The following is a 7,433-nucleotide window of genomic DNA, read 5'->3' as shown; positions in this document are numbered from 1 at the left end:
AAGACCTAGGGGATAAGGGTAAGCATTTTCTATTAGAAATGTGCCTGGGATGTGCAAAAGACAAGAAATAGCCTCAACCAACAGCCAGCCTGAATCACTTAAGCACTGTCTTTAGAAGGTGATATGGCATGATTTGTACAATAAAAGTATGGGAAAAGTGTAAACATCCATTACCAGGAGAAGCAATAAATTACAGTACAATCATGTGATGCATCTTATGCAATCAGTACAAATAAATAAGAGTTTTATATACAGGCATGGAACTATGTAAATAAAAAAGTAGGTATAGAAAATATGGATAGTATAATCTCATATGTTAAAATGTACATATTAAATGTTTATAAGTCTTATTGTAATAATCACATATTACATCATGTTATATACAAATAGGTCATACGATTTATGCCCAGGAAAGGAGGTGGTAATAGCACTTGCCTCTGGATGTGACTATAGATGTCTTTTGCTTTCTTCCTTTGGCTTGTCTGTATTTTCAATTCATGTATAATGAATATGCATTGCTTCTTTCAAAATACATTTTAAAGTTATTTTTAAATGAAAAGATACGCACATGTGAAGAATCCTTTTGCATTCCAGCAGCATCCGAACCCAACTGACAGCACTTTCCTTCAAGAAGTATTTCTGACAAACCTGAGTGTCTGCAGACTGGGATTCCCTCACTAGACAGAAACCCTCCTCAGGCTTATCAGAGCATCAAGCCAATTAGAGCTGGTGTCACCTTGACACTCCTGGCTTTTGTTCCTGCATGGTCAATGGCAAGCATGAGCTTCCATGGGCAGGGACAGTAGCCGGTTGGAACTCAGATGACATGGGGGCACCTGTCTCAGTTTTGTAACTGAGAATGATGCCCAACTTCCTAGACAAGAAGTACATGTTCTTTTCACATTGTTTCAGGGACCTACTGACGAATAACATAGCACTGCAAATTTAGTGGCTTAAAACAATGGTCATTTTATTATGCTCGCAAATGCTGTGTGTCAGGAATTTGAGCAGAACGTAGCAGGGATGGTTTGTCTCTGCTCCACGGTGTCCAGAGTCTCAGCTGAGAAGACTCAAGTAGCTGGGGGCCAACATACTGGAGGCCCCTTCACTCCATGTTTGGTGCCTGGGACATCATGACTTAAAGGCTAGGCTCCACATGATCACCAATGTGTGGTCATACCCCCATGTGGCCTCTCCATGTGACTTGGGCTTCTCACTGCATGCACAGGGGAGTGAGTGGCACAAGAATGACCATTCTAAGAGAACCAGGGAAAAACTGCATGGCCTGTCGTGAGTTACCCTTGGGGTTCACATAGTGTCACTTCCACTGGTCCAGATAATCATAAGTTAAAATAGCCAAGATATGGAAGCAACCTAAATGTTCATCGACAGAGGAATGGATAAAGAAGATGTGGTACATACACACAATGGAATATTACTCAGCCATAAAAAAGAATGAAATAATGCCACTTGCCGCACCATGGATGGACCTAGAGATGATCATACTAAGTGAAGGAAGTCAGACAGAGAAAGACAAATATCATGTATCACTTATATGTGGAATCTAAAAAGATGATACAAATGAACTTATTTACAAAAGAGGAATAGACTCACAGACTTAGAAAACAAACGTATGGTTACCAAAGGGGGAAGGGGTGGTAGGGATAATTTAGAGGTTTGGGATTAACATATACACACTACTATATATAAAATAGATAAACAAGGATCCACTGTATAACACAGGGAACTATATTCAATATCTTGTAATAAACTATAATGGAAAAGAATCTGAAAAAGAATATATGTATGTATATATACATAACTGAACCACTTTCCTGTACACCTGAAATTAACACAACATTGTAAATCAACTATACTTCAATAAAAAGTTGTTTGTTTGGGAAAAAAAAAATCTTAAGACTGCCTGATTCAAGAGGTAAGGACATAGACTCTCCTGATGGGAAGAGTATCAACAAATTTGTGACCATTTTTCAAAAACCATCACACACATTTATCAAGTTTTTGCTCTGTGAGAGCCACTGGAGCTGGAGCTATAAAGGAGAAAAACAGAAAGAGCTCTATACTGGAGATCAGAAGGGCTTTCTGCCCTGTTTTTCCAATAACTCACAGTCTCGGTAATAAATTCCATTTCTCCCTCAGCAAGATAGAAATAGTCATGTTAGGTTGAACCATATAAAATTGCCAGTACTCAACCATTTCTGGCCTAAAACAATTGCTATTGGTTTGACCTAATGCTACAAAGAAATGTAAGGCTAAAAAGTGATAAAATATAAAATATTCTCAGGGGGGAAAAGTGTTTAATGCTCCTTATTTTTTAATGCTCCTTGTTTTTTTTAGCTTTCTTGAATAAGCTTTTGTAATATTTCTACTAAATTTAAAGAGAAATTGATATCCCCTATTGGCTTACTTTTTAATTAAATAACAAAGGTCTAGTCTATGGCCAGAGTGTATGTCCTGTGACTATGGTTCTCCACTAGTACTTCCTTCTAAACACCTTTTCTAAAACCTTCCTGGGGTTTCACTTACAGCACAATAACAATGCTTACTTTTTATTAACCAAATTCTGGATCCTTGCTTATTTTACATTATATTTGAATAATGTGCCAAATGATACCATATACTAGCGTGTGGTACGTTCAGTATTCGATGGGTTACTTCCTCTCGTTACTCACAAAACCATACTGGTGGTCGTCAAACACCAACTGCACTTATAATCAACCACATTTTCTACTATTATAGATTCATGACCACAGAAACAAGCTGGTCTTAGGGTATAATGACACATAGTAGAGACAGATAGGCAAGAAAATATTCTTGGCCAAAACTAGAAGAGCAAGAGAGGTGAAACAAGAGGCAAATTACTAAAAGGTAATTTTGCCACAACACGTAACTGCAAAATAATAAGACTCAGTCTCTTGAATGGCCCTAAAAATGGGTCTAGCGACAAATTGCAAGATTTGGAATTTCCAAACACGTCTCGAGAAATGGAGTAATATGAAACCTCTTAAAGGCAATTTTTCAAAAGGCACAAGCCGGTACTGTTAACATTGGGGGTGTTCATTCTCCTGTACAGCTCTAGGTCAGCCATATTACTTCGCTGGTAAGGTAGTTAGTATCCATGTGCAAAATAATAAAAGCCTAAATAAAGCCAAGTAACACCACAATTAATACAGTGCATATACCAGGGGCAGCCGTGAGGAACAAGAAAGAACCCTGTCCTTGGATTTCAAGACCCAGAATTGAACTTACTAATAAGGTGACCAACTCACCCCATTTTGCCCACGACTCACTCCATTTTAAAATTGAAAGTCCCATGTCCCAGAAACTCCCTCAGTCCTAAGAAAATAGGGACTGTTCATCAATCTACTTACCAGACAACCTTGGGTGAACAATTTTTCCTTTATAAAATTCAATTTCTCCGACTGTAAAATGATTTTAAAAAGTAAAATAAAGCCTAATTTGTTCACTTGCTGTGAAAACAATGAAATTAATGTTTCAAAGCACACTTTTAAATGTCTACAAGCCCTTTGTTACCTGATCCAAGGGCACCTGGACAGCCACCTGCCCTCCAATGCCTTTGTGGTCTTGGCCACTAGCCTTTGTTATAAAAATTCTTTAAGTAACTCCATAAGGAAGAGATACTACCCTGCCCTCCTTATCCAGAATGGTCCTGAATGCTGCCCAAGGTCAGAGGAACCCTAAGACCCGCCACCCAGGGAAGGTGACCCAGTACAGGACTTGGAGGAGTCCCACATTTACAACACATTTCCAGTGAGGACCAGCTTTGCATTTCTCTTGCCAAGTGAGAGTCTCATTAACCACCCTTCATGTGTAGAACTGAATCCCCCTCTCCTCCCACCCCAAACAAAAAGCAATTACAGGCGGGGCAGAGGGAAAAAGCATAAAACTCTGTGTTCAGCAAATTTGGAAAATATTTTCCTTCCAAGAGCTATCAGACGCATTTCCTTTGCCTAAGCAAATTAGCAATTGGAGAAAAAAGAAAATGCTTTCAGACTATTACACTAATAAAGAAGACGTTAAGCCACTCCAGTCAGAAAGCTGAGCAGTAATAACAATGGAATTTTTCCAGCCTATAGTTTAATTAAAAGTTGCCAAAATTAGCATCCATGCCCCTCTCCTTCCTCACTCCACACACTCCCCCATCTTCTCTCCGCATGCCTCTCTCACACCTGGAAACAATAACGATATGCAGCTCCAAATGAACTGAGAAAATGAAAATTACCTTCCTAGAGGAAGGAAAGTGCATTTGACATCCACCTTGCTCCAGGACTTGAGAGACTCTGATATAATTACCTCAGAGAGGCTGCGGGCAGATGGCAAGCTCGGCAGCACTGTGTCCTCAGTCAGCAGGACACCGCCGAGATGCTCTTCATGACATTTTGTTCAAGATGTTTCCAGCACACAAAGCTCAGAGCTGGCAACCAGCAAAAGGGCCCACGAGCGTTCATTAGCCTGAAATCATGGCCAACTCACACCTGTGCTCTGCGGGTCTGCACCTCCATCCCTCGGCCCAGCCCTCTGGGCAGAGACCAGGGATGGGATCAAGGGTGAGGAGGCTTCTGGAGCAGCCGGCTTCTGACCCATATGCTCATATGGGCAGGAGGGGGGCGCAGCAGAAGAGCTAGTGAAGGGCATGCTATGCCCAATGCTGGCCCTCCTGGGACATCGTTCTCCAAAACTTTTCAGCTGTGGGAGTCACAGGAGGAAGTCAACGCAGGCTGCTAACTCTCAGACAGAAGTTTGGGATGATTGTGAGAGTAAGGGAGGGCTGAATAAGAGAGGCACAGCAGAATTATGGCTCCACCAAGTGTGGAATCTCTCCCCCTTGAATGCCCATCTCATCAACATCCTGCTTTCCAGGAATGTCTCTGTCAGTGTCCATAGTAGTCAGGGTAACACACTAGCTGCTGTAACAAACAACCCTGCAATGGAGGGTTATTTCTCTCTCCTGACATATTCCCATGTGGTTCCTAGGTTCCTCTCTCCCAAGAGGATCCAGGGTTCTTTTACCTCACACACATGGTCTCTGAGAACACTGATCTAGGGAAAAACAAAAACATGGCTGATTGCACAGAAGGACTTACAGCCAGGCCTGGAAGTGGCCTTTGGATGTGACAATACTAGGAAAATACTAGGACGTCTTTGGTTATTTTTTTTTTTCCCAGCCACGCTGTGTGGCTTGTGGGATCTTCGTTCCCTGACCAGGAATTGAACCCGGGCCACGGCAGTGAAAGTGCCGAGTCCTAACCACTGGAACACCAGGGAAGTCCCAGCCTTTGGCCTTGATAAGAGTAAATGAGGTCAGGGCACTCGAAGCCAGACAGCAGTGTACTAAGTCTTAGTGATGACTACTTTAACAAGACAACTAAGAGTTCATTAATTTGTTCCCTACTAATGAGGAATTTCTAGTAATTGAGACAAAACTGAGCTTACCTTTGTCAGCACATCTCCTAAATGCAAATTAGAGTATAGATCATACAGAACAGAAGGATGCTGGAATAGCTAAGAGATGGTGCTATTTTTAGCCGACTTCAGTATTCCTCAAACAGGATGATCCTCTAAGCACAGGTCCAAGTCACAGTGGATGATGTTGGTATGTGAGAAGAGTTAAGTTACAGAAAGGGCCTGGGCTCAGGGGTGAGCCCAAGGGCAGCCAGTCCCTGAAGGGAGAGCTGCAGTCACAGTGGAGAGGAGGTGGGCTGACAGCTGTAATGGCCCGCATTCATGGGCCATGTGTTCATCTTGTTTAATGCCCACAGTCCAGAGGTGTCCTTCTCCCACTGCTGGAGGGAGGTGACGGGAGTGGAGACATCAGAGCCCGAGGGTGGCAGTGGGCTGGGGCAAAGGGCAGATCAGCTCTGATTTCAAGTAACTCAGAAGTTTAAGTATCAGAAATTAATAATTCTGCTTAAAATCTCTTCTAGCTATAAATTATATGATGCAATCAATCCTTCAATATCTTTACTCATTCAAGCAATACTCATTAAGAACAAACCTACCATGTACCAAGCACTGTGCCAGGTGCTGGAGCGAACATTCACTTGATTTCTTCCAAGAGTTCACAGCACAGGACCTTATTATAGTCTACACTGCCTATTTCATCAAACTAAAGGGAGAGTGAAACAAGACAATATATACTACCTCTACTTGCAATAGGAGAATAAAGCAGAGAGGCAAAGCAAATTTCTCAAGGTCACACAGATGGGAAATGGCAGAGGCAAAATTCAACTTGAAAGGAGAATTGAACTTCCTGAAGTCTATTTCATTTTGGATTGTACCATATCAGACATACCTCCCCACAACATGTTTACCCAAGGCTGACTTTGCTGTGTTTTGGTTTCTGGAGTTCTTTATTACATCCCCTGAAGGGATCCATACTTACTCCAATACACGGGGCCATGACTGGAAACCTACACTCCCTTTGCCAGAATGTCAAGAAAGCTAACAAGAGCATGTCTTTCAAGGCTTTGATCACAGAGAAGACAAACTCAAGCAGAAATTCGTATTGTTAGAGTGATTACAGTGATTATAATTAAAACTAGACAACTTAATGATAAGAACATGATGTATTCAGAATGCCTAATTAGAGCCATTTTATCATTATTTTCTTCCTAAGCCTAATGATCATGATCATCATTATTAATAATGATCATAACCACTGGAAGACAATGACAGCAATGATGACAAATGGCTCGGAACCAATTTGGTGTTCTCCGGGAAGCGTGCTCCTCCAAGTCTCTGGCTGGTCAGAATGACTTTGTTAGTTGTGAAGTGACTGATACAATGTAATTATTATATTTAATAACAGATGACAAGTGGCGTTACACTGCAGAAGGAAAGAAGGGCGCTTGGGCCACCAGCACAGCACCGGGATGGTGCCGCTCCTCCTCCAGCACAACTGATATGCAAATGCATCCACAGTCATAACCACCAGCGCCCCCTCCCATCAGGCACCGTGGTCATCCATCTGGAAGCTCTGTGGTAGGATAGCCAGGGTCTGAGGGCTTTGCTCTCCCACTGGGTCTGGTTCCCGGGACCACTAACATGTTAGTCTACTTCCATCCAGATGTGTAGCAAGACCCAGTTTGATGGTTAATTTTTAGTTTTGATGGTCAAGTGTGAAGTTGATTGGTCCAAGGGATGCCCAGATAGCTGGCAAAACACCACATATATGTATCTATATATATCTATATCTATGTATATAGAGATATATATATATTTATACATAGATAGATACACACACATACAATATTGGTTCTATTTCTCTGGAGGATTCTGACTATGATACCTAACGTATCTCAGACACCCAATGGAAGAGATACTTAAGGTTTCGGTTGACATGTGTCCAAATATATTAGGGCCAGGACAATGCTAGTTAAGGCCTGAACCCC

The 7,433-nt window shown here is 41.8% G+C and overlaps 1 non-coding gene across 1 annotated transcript; it reads right to left on the bottom strand.

Annotated features, from left to right (window-relative positions):
• Positions 1-5,235: 5,235 nt before the first annotated feature.
• TRNAE-UUC (transfer RNA glutamic acid (anticodon UUC)) lies at positions 5,236-5,307 on the bottom strand. The gene has a single exon. It is a non-coding gene; the product is annotated as a tRNA-Glu (tRNA).
• Between the last annotated feature and the right edge of the window lie 2,126 nt (positions 5,308-7,433).

Source organism: Aethalodelphis obliquidens, unplaced genomic scaffold, assembly GCF_003676395.1.
Source record: "Aethalodelphis obliquidens isolate GAN/ISIS:26980383/991018 unplaced genomic scaffold, ASM367639v1 scaffold62, whole genome shotgun sequence".
Classification (NCBI taxonomy): Eukaryota; Metazoa; Chordata; class Mammalia; order Artiodactyla; family Delphinidae; genus Aethalodelphis; species Aethalodelphis obliquidens.
Note: the sequence above shows the minus strand (reverse complement) of the source record. Positions and strands in the feature narration are given on the sequence as shown.